Source organism: Macaca nemestrina, chromosome 14 (genome assembly GCF_043159975.1).
Source record: "Macaca nemestrina isolate mMacNem1 chromosome 14, mMacNem.hap1, whole genome shotgun sequence".
Lineage (NCBI taxonomy): Eukaryota > Metazoa > Chordata > Mammalia > Primates > Cercopithecidae > Macaca > Macaca nemestrina.
Genome location: NC_092138.1, coordinates 31,990,637 through 32,005,885, shown reverse-complemented (window position 1 = coordinate 32,005,885; position 15,249 = coordinate 31,990,637). Strand labels below are relative to the sequence as shown.

Here is a 15,249-nt window from a genome sequence, read left to right as displayed (position 1 = left end):
TCTGTCAATGGATTTCAGTGGAATCCCTCTCCTCCCAAATTCTCACTAATAAACAATATAGTCATTCATCAGATTATATTAGTTTGGAAGCTCATTATTCTATTCTAAACCACCCACAAGTCTTCTGCCTTTAATGCATATGTATTCAGTGAGGATTTGGTAGGTCATGTAAGATTAGGTGAAAGAGGGGTAGCAACAGGAGAACCCAAGAACCCAAGTGGATGGAGAGGGTACAGTTAGAAGACCTCTTCCACATCTGCTTTTCACTCTTTAATGTGCATATAAGTCACGTTCTTTAGAAATGTAGATTCTGATGAATTAGATGTAGGGATGGGGGCAACAATCTGAATTTCTATCAAGTTCTCAGGTGATGTCAGTGCTACCAGTCATGGACTGCACTTTGAGTTGCCAGGTCTTAGAGACCACGTGTCTACTACAATCTCTTACCAAGGCTGGAATCTACATCGCAACAGTCTTAATGAGTCATCAGAAGCCCCTGCTGGAAGACCTCTGTTGTGCTTCACCTTGTCTGCCTTTGTGGAGTGAGTCTTATTGTTGGAGCAGTTTGTCTTGTCCCTAGATGCTATCTGGGCAATTTCTGTACATTGGTTCTTGTTCTATTTTTAGAACCGCTAAGAATAAGTCTAATACCTCTTTCTCTTGACGGTCATTTGCAAATTTGAAGACATTTTTTATATTCCCCTTAACCCTTCTTTTCAGTGGATTAAATCTACTCATCAACTTAGCAGTTAAATCACAGAACTCCCTGGAATTTCCCAGGAATCATGTCCATTAGGTGCCCCTCATCTAACTGAGCACAATGTTCCAAGCCTTCGCCAAACATGAAAGGAGAAAACGGGCTTGTTGCTTATCAGCTAGCTGTCGACTCCCCACTTCTGCCCGAGAATCCTCAAGCATCTTGGTTGTTTGGCAGCCACATTAAACCTTAGATTCCGAATGAAACTGGTTGATAAGAAAAAGCCCAGTTTTTCTCACTGGTTGCCATAGACTCATCTAGCACTTGTGGAGATCATTTTTTTTCAAAGAAGCTGTGATTTTTTTATTATGAAATAAATATTTAGAAATTTAGAAATTATGAGGAAGCAAAATTACCATTCTTAATATGTTGAAATATAAAAATCAATTTTTTTTCTGAACAGAGGGATCATTGATTGTATTGATTATCGATTACATTTTATAAGGGCTTTGAACAATCTTTTGTGAACATGTTTCAAACAACATCATTTTTATTAGCTAGATGATATTTAATCACATTGAAATGTTTGCAATTTAGTCAACTAGTTTCCTATTATTGGACATTCATGTTGTCTCTAATTGTTTTTTGTCGTTAATCAATGCGTTTGTAAACACCCAGGTACCTAAATTTTATATACATTTTTTGAAAATGGTAGACTCCTGTAAGTGAAATTACTGTGTTAAAAGACAGGATAATTAAGGTTTTTGAGCTTATTAGTATAATCAGTCATACTGTCCTTTAGGAAAGTTTTAATAATAGAATGTGTTATCACTAACAGTAATTTAACAGTACCAATCTGCACCCACATTCATTAAAAAATGCCTTTGACACTTTGATGAACAAAAACAAATGGAGTTCCATTGTTTTATTTTGCATTTTAATAACTAATAAGATTGAACATTTTAAACTTCGTCTATTGCCATTTAAATTTTTTCTTTGAGGGAATAAACTTTTCTGTTAGAACATTTTTATTTTTCATAATGATTTATAATAGTTGTTTAAGTGCAAAGGCTATTAATCCCAAATAATTTTCCCAATGCATGATTTGCTTTTTAGTTTTTTATTTCATTATGACTGGAATGTGTTCTGGATTGTGTCTCCTATCAGACTATTCTTTTTCAAACATTGTTTTATTTTTAATTTTTGTGAGTACATTGTAGATGTATATATTTATGAAGTACATGAGATATTTTGGTACAGGCATGCAATGTGTCAAAGTCACATCATGGAGGATTGAATATCCATCCCCTCAAGCATTGATCCTTTGTGTTACAAATGATGCAATTATAATCTTTACGTTATTTTAAAATGTACAGTTAAATTATTATTGACTGCAGTCCCCCTGTTGTGCTGTCAAATACTGGGTTTTATTCATTCTTTCTAACTACTTTTTTTTGTACCTATTAACCATGCCCACCTTCCCCCAGCTCCCTCACTACCCTTCCCAGTCTCTGGTTAACCATCCTTCTCTTCTCCATGTCCATGAGTTCAATTGCTTTGATTTTGAGATTCCACTGTTAGATTATTCTTGATTTTAGGAAAGTTATATATTTTTGTGTAATAAATTGGTGCAAAAGTACTTGCGCTTTCTGCCATAATGGCAAAAACACAATTACTTTTGCACCAACCTAATATGTGTTACCTAACGGTGAGCTTGCTAAACATTCATATTCATGTAAATAGTTTTTAAATCTAATATTTGAATCCCATCTTTTTTTCTTGTCTTGTTGCATTAGTTAGCAATTCCAGAACAATGCTAAATAATGGTGGTTATACTGGGAATCTTGATTTGTTCCTGAATTTAATAGGAATAGTTTAGTGTTTTATTATTAAGCATGATACTGGCTTTTTGGTTTACTTATCAAAGTAAATGCATATTTGTTAAAGAAATATTCATTTATTCTGACATTTTCACAATTTAAAAAATCAACAGTAGATGCTGAATTTTATTTTAAAATCTTTCGGCATCTGTTTATGTGAATGTGATGTTTCTCTGTCTCTTTCTGTCTCTCAACAATTTTAAACTTAGAGGAAAGTTGTGAGTACAATACAAAAAAAAACCTGTTTTATTCTGAACAATTTGACAGTATGTTTTAAGATTTCATAGAGACTAGAAGTAGATTAGTGTTGCCTAGGGATTAGGGGGTGTTGGGAAAGGAAATAGAGAGTGACTGCCATTGGGTATGGGGATTCTTTCTGGAGGGATGAGAATATTCTAAAATTAGATGGTGTGGATTCCTGCACAGCTCTGTGAATACATCAATAAATTTTAAATTGTATGCTTTGAAGGGGTGACTTTTCTGCGATGTAAATTTTATTTCAATAAATCTGTTATTCAAAAATAAGAATTGTATATTGCATTTAGTTGTCATATCTGTCTCCTTCAATATGAAGCAATTGTTCACCCTTTTCTTAACTTTATCAACCCTGACACTTTTGAAAATTACATGCCCATTGTTGTATAAATAGATCTTCAATTTCTGTTTGTCTAATGTTTCCTAATTATTAGATTCAGGTTCTGCATTTTGGCCCAAATATCACAAGGTGGATACAGTGTTCTTCTCATTGTATCTTATCAAGTGGTATATGATTTGAATTTATCCCATTACTGGTGATGTTCAATTTGCTTGCTTAAGATGTTATCAGTCAGGTTTCTGTCCCATAAAGTTATTTTTTTCCCCTTTGAAATTATTTTGTTTTGTGGAAAGGTACTTTGAGATTGTATAAATGTCCCACTTTTCTTCAAACATTTGTTCATTTATATTGGTATGAATTCATACTTTCATGTTTAATTTGTCATATTATGATCCATTATTGAAATTATCTATTTCAATGTTCAAATTATCCTAGATTTGGCCAGTGGGAGCACCTTCAAACTGGTTTCTGTATCCATGTGGTATGTCCCCTTCATTCTTGAGCACTTCCTTATTTTCTGGTAAAAGAAGATGCTCCTCCAGGTTTATCTTGTACTCTGCCTACCCTGGCCCTAGAATCGTCTATTTTTTCCAAAGAGCCCTGGTCTTTTCAATGGAGATGGTATTTAGAAACGACAATTTAATGTCTAAGGTATGCTCACTGTTCTTTGGGTGTCATTGCTTCCAGGCCCCTCCTATTGGACTGAGCTAAAGAATAGAGATATGTTTATGTGTACACACACACACTCATGTGTAGGTGATTTTCAGTATCACGTATCTAACCACCTATTCATTATTTGTCTATCCATCCTTCAATATATTTAAAAATGCCTAAATGTTGATACTTTTACTCTAATACAACTCTATGTGTCTATATTAGTTTTCTCCCTTCCCTTATTTGTAACTCTTCTCTGAGAGTAAGAAACTCAACTTCCATTTTCCTTTAGATAAGTACTTATGTGATCAAAGCCTTATACAAAATCAATTTTCTATCCACCACCAATGTCCTATACCCTGCACATGCCCTTCTCACACCACTTATGTTCCAACATGCCCCCTTTCCCCACCAACTCCTTCTTGGAGCTACCTAATGGCTTTTGGGCTGAGTTGTTCAGAAAGGGAAGAGGAGTGGGAAGAGAAAGGTGTTTTTCTCTTTTGTCTTATAATTTAGTGAATTATACTAATAGGTTTCTCTAATATTGACTCACCCTTGGACTTCGTAATGTGCTGTGCTTTGATTTTTTTTTCTACTCTTTTATTTAAGATGTCTAGATAATTTATTTTGCTGACCTGAAAATTATTTGGAATGCTAGAAATTTTCTTAGACATTTTCTTAATTCATTCTCTTTGACTTCTACAGGAAGAATACAAGGCTTCTCTTGACTTCCTTGCATTTTTCTAGTGCCTTTGCTTTTGGAAATGCCACCAGAATGAAAGCTGCATTTTCTGTGGTAGAAATTATTGATATGTCTCAGAAGCAAGGAATCATGGAGTATCTACTTTCCAGCAGTGATGTATATTTCTTGCAAAAGCCACATCATTATTTATAATACACTAATGAGTTTTTTCACATGAACAGAACAGAGATTTCTAACATTTCCTGGGATTTCACAAAAAAGGAAAAGAAAGAAAAAAGAATTCAACCAAATACCCATTTGTTAGCCCAGCATTGGAAATAACCATCCTTGGAGAACGATTGGAGAATCAACCAGTACCAATACTGCTATCCTTCATCTCCTTCATATTCTGCCTTACCCAATAGAATTTCTTGGAGCCCACAAAATGTTAATTGAAAAGATACGTCTGCTTTGGAAAACATCTGTGTTTTACGCAGAGATGGAATCTGGGGAAGTGCCACGTAGACATCTGTCATTCTATACACCACGATTATTGTCAGTGACCTGAAACGTGGAGCAGGTTTTAAGGGTTAAATGTCCACAGTTTTTGTCCCCTATCTGATCGTTGTCACACTGCATTGGCTCTTTTAGGCCTAAGGGCATGAGTTGCTTGTGTTTGGGTAGTTGGTTAATTTTGGAGGTACCCATCTTGCAGGTATGATTTTCTTCCTTTATAGGTGACAAACCCTGGATTGATTGCTGTCCTTTTTATGTTTCATTTTACATACATTGTCCTCTATCTCCCACCAACCCTCCCACCATTTCTGTTTAAATGAGATATTATTCATTATATATGTAGATTCTTCCAAAAAGATTGACATATGCCCATGTGTGCTCATGTGCACATGCACACACACATATACTTACAGTAAGTACATTTACGCTTCCAGATATATTCTGTTATTTTCTTGACTCAATTATTCCATTTATTGACTCAGTTATTCCAGGAATCCTGGAAAAAAGGACGATCCTTTTTGGTTATAAAGTCTAAATGTATTATAGCATGATCAGTTGACCATTGGGGAACTGTGCTCTCAGTGAATTGCATGTTTCAACTATGTCATTGGCTCTAGAGACTCAGACAGAGGGTAGTTATTCAAATAAAGAAATGTCTGAAAACAAACAACAAATAGGAGTTGCATTTTGGAAGTATTCTCATTCATAAACCCAAGAGGTCACATTCACTGCAAGAGGGCATCCACTGGAATGCTGGCTGAACTTATGATTAGAGCATTCATTCATTTATTTAACAGATATTTATTGAGAGGCTTTCGTGTACTGGACACTGTTCTAGGTGCTAGAGATATGTTAATAAGCAAAGGCAAGCATGGTTCTTGCTGGTAAATGTTTAACACACCTGGCTTTACAAAAACAAAAACTCTGATTTCTGGTATTTGTCCATTCCTGTGGTGTAAATACTCCCACTACAGCCAATTTCAAGCTATTGATGTTCTACAGTGTAAGAAGATATGGATGCATTAAGCAAATGTGAGCCAGCATGAGCCGACTTCAGCTCACTTCTGGTCCTTGCTGTCCAAGAGCTTACAGTCAAATTGGGAAGACATACATTTAAAATATTACTTTAGTAAAAGTGCAACTTCAAACTATGACAGGGCTGTGAAGAAAGGAAATGTGGCATTATGGTAGACTGTAATAAATGAATATAAACTAGTTTGTGAAATTATTGGAAGTATTCACTGGGAAACTGATATTTAAGCTGAGAGCTGAAGGTGCAAAAGATTACTCATGGAAAGGAGGAGCATTTCAGATAGAAGTTACAGCTAATGCAAAGGCTCTGTGGTAGGAAAAACTTGGTGTATTTGAAGAAAATAAAAGAAGGCTTTGTGGCTGAACAGTGAGAGGAAAAGGAGCATGTGCTGAGTTTGAAGCAGTAGGCATGAACCATTCTTGGCTTATAAGCTATGAGAAAAATGTGGACCTTTATCCCAAAAGCAGAGGTTATCTATTGAAGAGTTTTAAGCCTGGGATTAAAATGATGAAATTTTGTTTTGAAAATATCACTCTAGCTATAGCACAGAGAAAAGACTGGCGTTGACCTGAATGGAAAGCTGGGAGGCAATGAGTAGTTTATTACGGTAGCCTATGTAAGAGATGCTCGTAAATTGCCCTAGGGTGATGGCAATAAAAATGAACAGAAGGGGAAAGATTTCAGAGATATTTATGACTCTAAATTAAGATGAGTTAATATGGGTTAGTGTCCAATAATATGTTGCCAAGTCCTGAGTTTGCACAACTGTCTGGGTAGTGATGCCAGAGAGAAAGTATGAGAACACCACTGCATGTGTGTATGCATGTGTGCACATGCAGCAGGGAGAAATCAGAAGTTTTGGGCATAATGAGTGTGGATAATCTTTGAGACATCTAAGTGGATGTGTCAAATAGGTTAGATATATAGGCCTAGAATTCAGAGTAGAGGTCTGGCCTAGAGTCTACATTTTGGAGTAATTTTTATGTAAAAGAAAATTGAAGACTCCTGTGCCATTAACCCTACTCTTTGGGCAGCAGTCGTCTTCCAAGCACGTGTCAGATGGCTTAAATTTTTTTTTCTGGGATTCTTTTTCATTTGTATAAGGGGATTGTAATGCATCTTGGCAACGCAATAAGATTTGGTGACTACTGAATTTATTTTCTGAACTCTTTAAAGATTTGTATTCACTTAATAGGCAGTATATTAACTGGAGTAGTGCACACCAACTGGTTAGCATAGTGCCTGGCCCTAGTAAGAACTCAGAAAATGGTCTCCTCCTCCTCCTCCTCCTCCTCTTTCTCCTCCTCCTCCTGCTTCTTCTTCTCTTGGTATCTGGATAACAATTTCTTACTTTTTATTATCAATAGGCTTGTTTTATCAGTGTATCAAAAAGAAACTCATAATATTTAGGGGAAAATGTCTAAGATATATACTTAAGGTGTATGTGTATGTGTGTGTTTTGTGTTTGTGTGTGTGCAAAGGTGTAGATAAGTAGAAAAGTCTTGGAAAGGATACATACTAGATTTGATGAAATTGTCTCTGAAGATGTAGAATTGAAGGGGGGTTAGGCAACAAACAGGGCTTTTTTTAACTAAAAATCTGTAAAATTTGAATTTTCATGAGTATGCATTCTTTTTATAATTTTTTGGAAAATGAATTTACATTGCATAAGTTGAACAAACATAGCTTTCACAGGATGCTGGTCCAGCAGTGACCAAACACATAGTGCATGCAAGGCAGCTCTGAGAGTCAGGTACTGCCATGTATGAATTATTGCAGATAGAATCACTGTGAAATGATTGTTGAATTGTTTTCCTGGTAAAAAGTTACTTAAATGGTAGAGAAGATAAAACAAAATCAAGACACTCGATCTGTATTTCAGTTGCTATGTAACAAACCACTCAATACAGTAATTTAAAACAACAATACTTATTTTGCTCACAGGTTTGCTATTTGCCTAGGGGCACATTTTGTCTCTGCTCCATATGACATCAAATGAAGTGACTAGAAGGCTAAAGGGTGAAATCATCTTCAGGAGCACTCATTCATGTGTCTGGTGGTTGGTGCAGGCTGTTGGCTGGGACCACCATGTGGTTGTGACTATATAGAACATCTACATGTGGCCCTTCCACGTGGTTGTCTGCATCATAATATGGTGGCTAAGTTCCAAAGGTGTCCCAAGAGAGCCCAGTGGAAGCTGTATCAACTTTATATTTTATTTTTTTTTATTTCTTCTTCTTCTTTGTTTCTTTGTTTGTTTTTTGAGATGGAGTCTCGCTCTGTCACCACGGCTGGAGTGCAGTGGCACGATCTCGGCTTATGGCAACCTCCGCCACCCGGATGCAAGCAAATTCTCCTGCCTTAGCCACCAGAGTAGCTGGGACTACAGGTGCATGCCGCCACGCCCAGCTAGTTTTTTGTATTTTAGTAGAGATGGGGTTTCACCGTGTTGCCCAGGCTGGTCTCAAACTCCTAAACTTAGGCAATCCACCCTCCTTAGCCTACCAAAGTGCTAGGATTACAGCATGAACCACCATACCCTGCTTACTTATTTATTTAGAGACAATTTATTCCTATGTTGCTCAGGCCAGCCTTGAATTCCTGAGCTCAAGGGATCCTTCTGCCTTAGCCTTCCCAGTAGCTGGGACAACAAGTGCATGCCACCATGCTTGGGTTAGTATCAACTTTTATGATCTATTCTTGAAAGTCACACAGTATCATTTCCTCCACATTCTCTCAGTAAATGTAGTCACAATGCATCACCCAGAGAAAAAAATAGATTCTCCTTCTTGATGAACAAGTAACAAGTTCTGGAAGAGCATGTGGAATCACAAATATTAATGTGACCATTTTTGGAAAATGTAAATAGCCAAAATAAGTCCTCCTTTCCAGTGTTATCTGTGCCACAATTTTGCAGTGCAAATGTAAAAAATTATCCAGATTCTCTCAGTTGCCACAGCTGAATGTGAGAATTGCAACTCGACTCCAAAACCACATTCATACATTGTGAGAGCTGTATTTTTACATAGGAAGCCAAATAATTTTAGTAATGGAGTATTATCTTTCCCATGCTTAGCACAGCTATGATTTAAAAATTAATTTCCCAGTGCACTGTCAAATTTATTTTAACCTAAAAGGCAAATTGACACATTCCAGGCATAGTGAAAGTCTACCTTTGCTTGGTCTGACCCAGGAAGCCGGTAGGTTTCTATTATTTGTTTTTGTTTCTAAGCTTACTCCTCAAATGCAAACAAAGATAAAGCACAGAAAGGAAATTCATGAAAATGAATGTTTGCAATGGAATTTCAAATTGTTCTCTTCAGTGCACATTAGTATCCTTCCTGTGTACCAGCTATGCTTTGTACAGGCTGTGTGGGACTTACTGTGTTGTCTGAAAGTTGGATTCGTTTCTCATATTATTTATTTATTAGAACTGGAGTCAATTCATTCATCTGTATCCCTGATGCCTTTGGTTCCAACTAGGGCATGTGTGCTAGACCATTAACAGGAGACTAATCACCCTGTATTTATTGATTAACCATAGAGTAGTGCTTGGAGGATTGTCAGAAAACATCCAGTTAATGGAGTCCACTAGATTAGAATTTCCTTTTGTTTTATGGTGTGAATTGTTAGCCCAAAATGAGCTGTAAATTGCATCTTCAGGGATTCTACTTTTTAGGAACACTATTATTGTAAATTTTTATTTCTTTGGACATATACATGTTTTTTCCTGTTTTCCTTAAGAAGTTAAGGTCATTATGTCACAGAAATTTTAAAAATTAAACTCTTTTAGAATTGACATGTAAAACAAAACAAAATGAAAAACCCATACTTTCACACTGTCTTTTAACATGTGAAAAACAGCTTTTATACATGGTTAGATAAATCAGTTAAATTGAATTTTAACAAAGTTTTGCCCCCAAATGTTTTCTTGTTTAGATTGAAGACAAACATGACACATTTATCTTAAGATAAGTCAATTTTTGATTCTTTAGAAATTTATCAGACTCGAAACCTTTAGCAGCCCTTCTCCCGTAATTACAATGCCAAAATAGCAAAATGAATGAACTGACAGTCTGTGTCTTCCCTGGAATTAACAACATAGATGGAATCCAAATATTGTGTGCCTGAATGAGTATATTCGTTTATGTTATACTTGTAAGGAATGTTCACTAATGTCCCTAGCTCAGACATTTATTATAAAAATCATCAGTTAAGATAGCCAGCCTAGCATTTTGCCAGTTCACCTAGGGGAGCTTTCATGAAGTATGGATTCTTGAGCCCCTCACCCTAAAGATGTTGTTCATATGCTAAGTATAAGACTTAGGAAATCTATATTCTTCAAATATAGAATCTTATGCTTCTGAGTTATCAGTCCAGTGTGGGAACAGCTGAACTAGAGCATTTGGTAACCCTTGACGTAATTTTCGTAGTGTAAGATACTCTGCCCTGATAGAAATGTTTAATACCCCAGGACAAAGTGATATTATATTTGAATTTCTCTCCTTGTTACATTTTATAGTAGGGATGCAGGATAACACTAAAGTTTTATATATTGACTCACTTTATAGTAACAGCACAGCTTTATTTTAAAAATAGGGAAAGGAATTGTAATTCATAAATTTTATCATTTCCCTCTTTGGTGTTTTGACCGAAATGAATTTTTATATAAATATGTTATATATAATAATAATAGTGATTATTATTATCATTATTTGGTCATAATATTTCTTTTAGATTGCCTAAGTACCTCTCACTGAAACCTGTGGAATAAATGAACAACTACAAACAATTCATTATGGTTAGAGGCAATGAATGAGGCACACTTTATGAAAGAGGAAATTGTTGCATGGAGCCACAAAAACTAAATAAGATTTCCACCAGTAGAGGAGTAGGGAAAATATATTTCCAGGTAGGACACAGAAAAAACAAAGGCACGGGGCTTGAAGTTTCACAGTACATTCAAAGATGACTAAGTAGCTCCATGTAGCCAGGCTCCAATATATATGAGAGCCATCATGGCTTGAAATACTCAGTTTTCAGTGGCAGGAAGAAAGAATTCTATCTTGATTCTAGGGCCAATGATCTGGAGTGGCTTTTTGAAGAAATGTGTTAAGATAGATTCTAAGGCTGCATCTGGCTCTCGGGTTGATTGGGGCTTAGCTGTGGGCATAAGAGTGGGCAACAGAGTATTAGTGCCATACATTTTATATCCCTCTGCTACACTGTGTACATTTCACATATGTATTCTTGATCTTAGTGTTTTCTTTCACACCTTCTTTTAACTTGGTAATCAAAATGTTTTTCTCCTGCTCTTGATTCTCATTGTGATATCTTGGATTGTATATTGAGATCCTTGAGGGATTCATGAAATGCTGATCCTTTCACAAGGGTGTTTTGCTATTGGCTGTTATTTCAATCTTGTTGGTGAGTGCTGTGGCAGGACTCGGCTGGAAACTAATGAAGTGGCAAAAACCAGATGAAATACAACGTAGTGTTCACTTCTGAGTTTCTGAATCAGTGATCAAGTCAAAGGGATGACTGATGAACTGTTAATTTGATTTGCTGCGTGTATGGATTTTCATTTGAAAGCTGATGGGGCACAGACATATTTTTTCTCCAGAAGAAAAAGAGCTAGAGTAGGAATTAAACCCTACTTCAACTTTTACCAAGAAAGCTCACACTGATTATCCGAGCACCCACATTATTATGTATGTATATATGTATTGATTGGTCTGGTAATTTTTCAATTTGCTAGTTTCAGAAACAAATCTGAATACCTTAAACACTTCAAGGAACTTTTATTTATTTATTTATTTATTTTTTATTATACTTTAAGTCCTAGGGTACATGTGCACAACGTGCAGGTTTGTTACATATGTATACATGAGCCATGTTGGTGTGCTGCACCCATTAACTCATCATTCACATTAGGTATATCTCCTAATGCTATCCCTCCCCCTCCCCCCTCCCCACAATAGGACCCAGTGTGTGATATTCCACTTCCTGTGTCCAAGTGATCTCATTGTTCAATTCCCACCTGTGAGTGAGAACATGCGGTATTTGGTTTTCTGTTCTTACGATAGTTTGCTGAGAATGATGGTTTCCAGCTGCATCCATGTCCCTACAAAGGACACGAACTCATCCTTTTTTATGGCTGCATAGTATTCCATGGTGTATATGTGTCACATTTTCTTAATCCAGTCTGTCACTGATGGACATTTGGGTTGATTCCAAGTCTTTGCTATTGTGAATAGTGACGCAATAAACATATGTGTGCATGTGTCTTTATAGCAGTGTGATTTCTAATCCTTTGGGTATATCCCCAGTAATGGGATGGCTGTCAAGTGATATTTCTAGTTCTAGATCCTTGAGGAATCGCCACACTGTTTTCCACAATGGTTGAACTAGTTTACAGTCCCACCAACAGTGAAAAAGTGTTCCTATTTCTCCACATCCTCTCCAGCACCTGTTGTTTCCTGATTTTGTAATGACTGCCATTCTAACTAGTGTGAGATGGTATCTCATTGTGGATACCATCGTGGTTTTGTGGTATCCATTGTAGTTTTGATTCACATTTCTCTGATGGCGAGTGATGATGAGCATTTTTTCATGTGTCTGTTGGCTGTATGAATGTCTTCTTTTGAGAAGTGTCTGTTCATATCCTTTGCCCACTTTTTGATGGGGTTGTTTGTTTTTTTCTTGTAAATTTGTTTGAGTTCTTTATAGGTTCTGGGTATTAGCCCTTCATCAGATGAGTAGATTGCAAAAATTTTCTCCCATTCTGTAGGTTGCCTGTTCACTCTGATGGTAGTTTCTTTTGCTCTGCAGAAGCTCTTTAGTTTAATTAGATTCCATTTGTCAATTTTGGCTTTTGTTGCCGTTGCTTTTGGTATTTTAGACATGAAGTCCTTGCCCATGCCTATGTCCTGAATGGTATTACCTATGTTTTCTTCTAGGGTTTTTATGGTTTTAGGTCTAACATTTAAGTCTCTAATCCATCTTGAATTAATTTTCATATAAGGAGTAAGGAAAGGATCCTGACAAACCTGACAAAAACAAAAAATGGGGAAAGGATTCCCTATTTAATAAATGGTGCTGGGAAAATTGGCTAGCCATAAGTAGAAAGCTGAAACAAGGAACTTTTAAAATGCATCTTAAAAGTAATGTAATTACTTTTAAGTAATTACAAGACATGTAATTTATGTGAAACTTCCTTTTGGTGTTCCCACTATTTTTTAGTTATGTCTGGAAATATCATCTGGACAAAATATGTAGGCATTTTATAAATATCATTTAATAATTTTCTGTTTAATTAGCATGTTTTTTTCAATTCTAAGGCTCTCTTAGTGCTTCATGTTAGCATTCCAAAATCAGGATGTGTGCATTGTAATTTCAGTGAACATGTCATTGAGTGTTTCCTGTCTGTTTCATCTCTCACTTCCCTACCTCGGCCTCCCATCCCCACCCCCAGTACCAAAAGACTGTTATTGAATCTATGTTGCTTCTTGGCCATTTTAGAATTTAGGGTCTGTGGAAAGTGCATGCTTAGAGGATGGATGGCTCTCATTAACTTGGCAAAAATGAGGGAGTGGGAACATTGTCTGGATAAATAAGGCAGGAAAAGAATTCCTTTGATTTCCAAACCATTATCTCCCCCATCCTCTTTATTTTGAATGTGACTCTGTGTATGTCTGACAAGTGTGAGTTTGAGAAGACTTTTCTGCAATGTCTAAAGGAGCATAAAAAACCATATCAGGTGCCTTACAATTATCTCTAATATTTTAAAGTTATTTTAGTAAGCTGATGAGGTCGATTAGTTATTGATGCTAGAGGGAACAATTTTCCTTTTACCTAGAGATTCGGTTAAAAACCTTAGATTCTTAAAATGTTAAATTAAGGGAGAGTTTTAAATGTTGTCCAGCCCAGGCAAAGTCTAGATAGGGAGTATTGTCCTCTAGGAACCTTCTTCTAGCTTTGGGTCCAGGGTTCTGTTTGCTAATTCCTCAACCCGATGACTATGAGAAGTTCTTAGACTCCCTACCCATTACTTTTGACCTTAAAATACAAGCATTTAATCCAACTTAAATTTTCTGGTTGCTATAAATGGATTAAGTTGCTTACCCCTCAGCAAAATGTAGGAGAGATTTAGGGGTCAGACAGACTATAGTTCAAACCTCAGTTGTGTCACCTCTTAGCTTTGTAACTGGTCATGTTAGTTAATGTCTCTGGGCCTTAGTCACTTATTCAAGTCATTCAAAAAATGATTGGTGCAAATGAAATGTGCCAGCACAAGCCTAGATGCTGAGTATACATTGCTAAACAACAGACACAGTTCCTGCTCTTAAAGAGCTCTGCTCATGAAAATTCATGAGAATGAGCTGCCAATTACAAAACAGAGGATAAGTTCTGTGATAAAGATAATCTCAGCTTGGAGATGGGGGCACATGGTACAGGCAGGCCTTTTGGAGAGATTACATCAAAACTGAGATGTGAAGCATATTAGTAGTAAGGCAGTTAGGAGGAATTAAGAGTGCCTTAACTTCCTCCACTGTAAAATAGGGGCACACCTTCCTTATTGGGTAATAGTAAGAAACAGAGACAATGAATATAATGCGTCAGGAATGTGCCTGACAATTCAGCATAGGGTCAGAAAACATGTATTGCATATGTACTACTCTAGGCAATGGGATTGAAAAATGAGTAGGATGCTGACCCCATCCTCCTGGGTCTTGGAGGCCAGAAGTGTAGCTCTAGCTCCCTGTATTGTCTCTGTTGCTCTTGCCCATTGTATTGTACTTGCCTTTTCACATGTCTGAACCAGGAGGCTTCCCGAATCCAGTGTTGGTGACGTGGTGCAACTGAAGACATGGAGCATAGCAGTAATGGTGGCTTTGCCAGAACAGTTCTACTTTGAGACGTTTGAGCACTGCTCTTTCCCTTGTGGTCTCCCAGCCTGGTTCTTTGATCCTCTTAGAGATTCTTTGAGCTCTTCAATATCTTTATATTTCTTTCCTGCCAAAATGCCAAAGTTTGTTTCTGTAGCTTGTAACTAAGAACGCTCTCTGTTTGTGCCCATTAGGATCCAGCCGGGAAAATGGCCTCCTAGGTCTTTCAAACAGATTGGATTTAATGTGGATACTTGGTTAAAAGGGTGGTAGAGAAGCTGGAAAGCCCTGCAAGGAGCAGGGA

At 36.7% G+C, this 15,249-nt stretch overlaps 1 long non-coding RNA gene across 1 annotated transcript; it reads right to left on the bottom strand.

Moving 5' to 3' along the window:
• Positions 1-4,938: 4,938 nt before the first annotated feature.
• Positions 4,939-8,133, bottom strand: LOC139358126 (uncharacterized). Its single transcript, XR_011612512.1, has 3 exons — positions 8,000-8,133; positions 5,436-5,520; positions 4,939-5,072 (listed from the first exon to the last, which is right to left on the bottom strand). It is a non-coding gene; the product is annotated as an uncharacterized lncRNA (long non-coding RNA).
• Between the last annotated feature and the right edge of the window lie 7,116 nt (positions 8,134-15,249).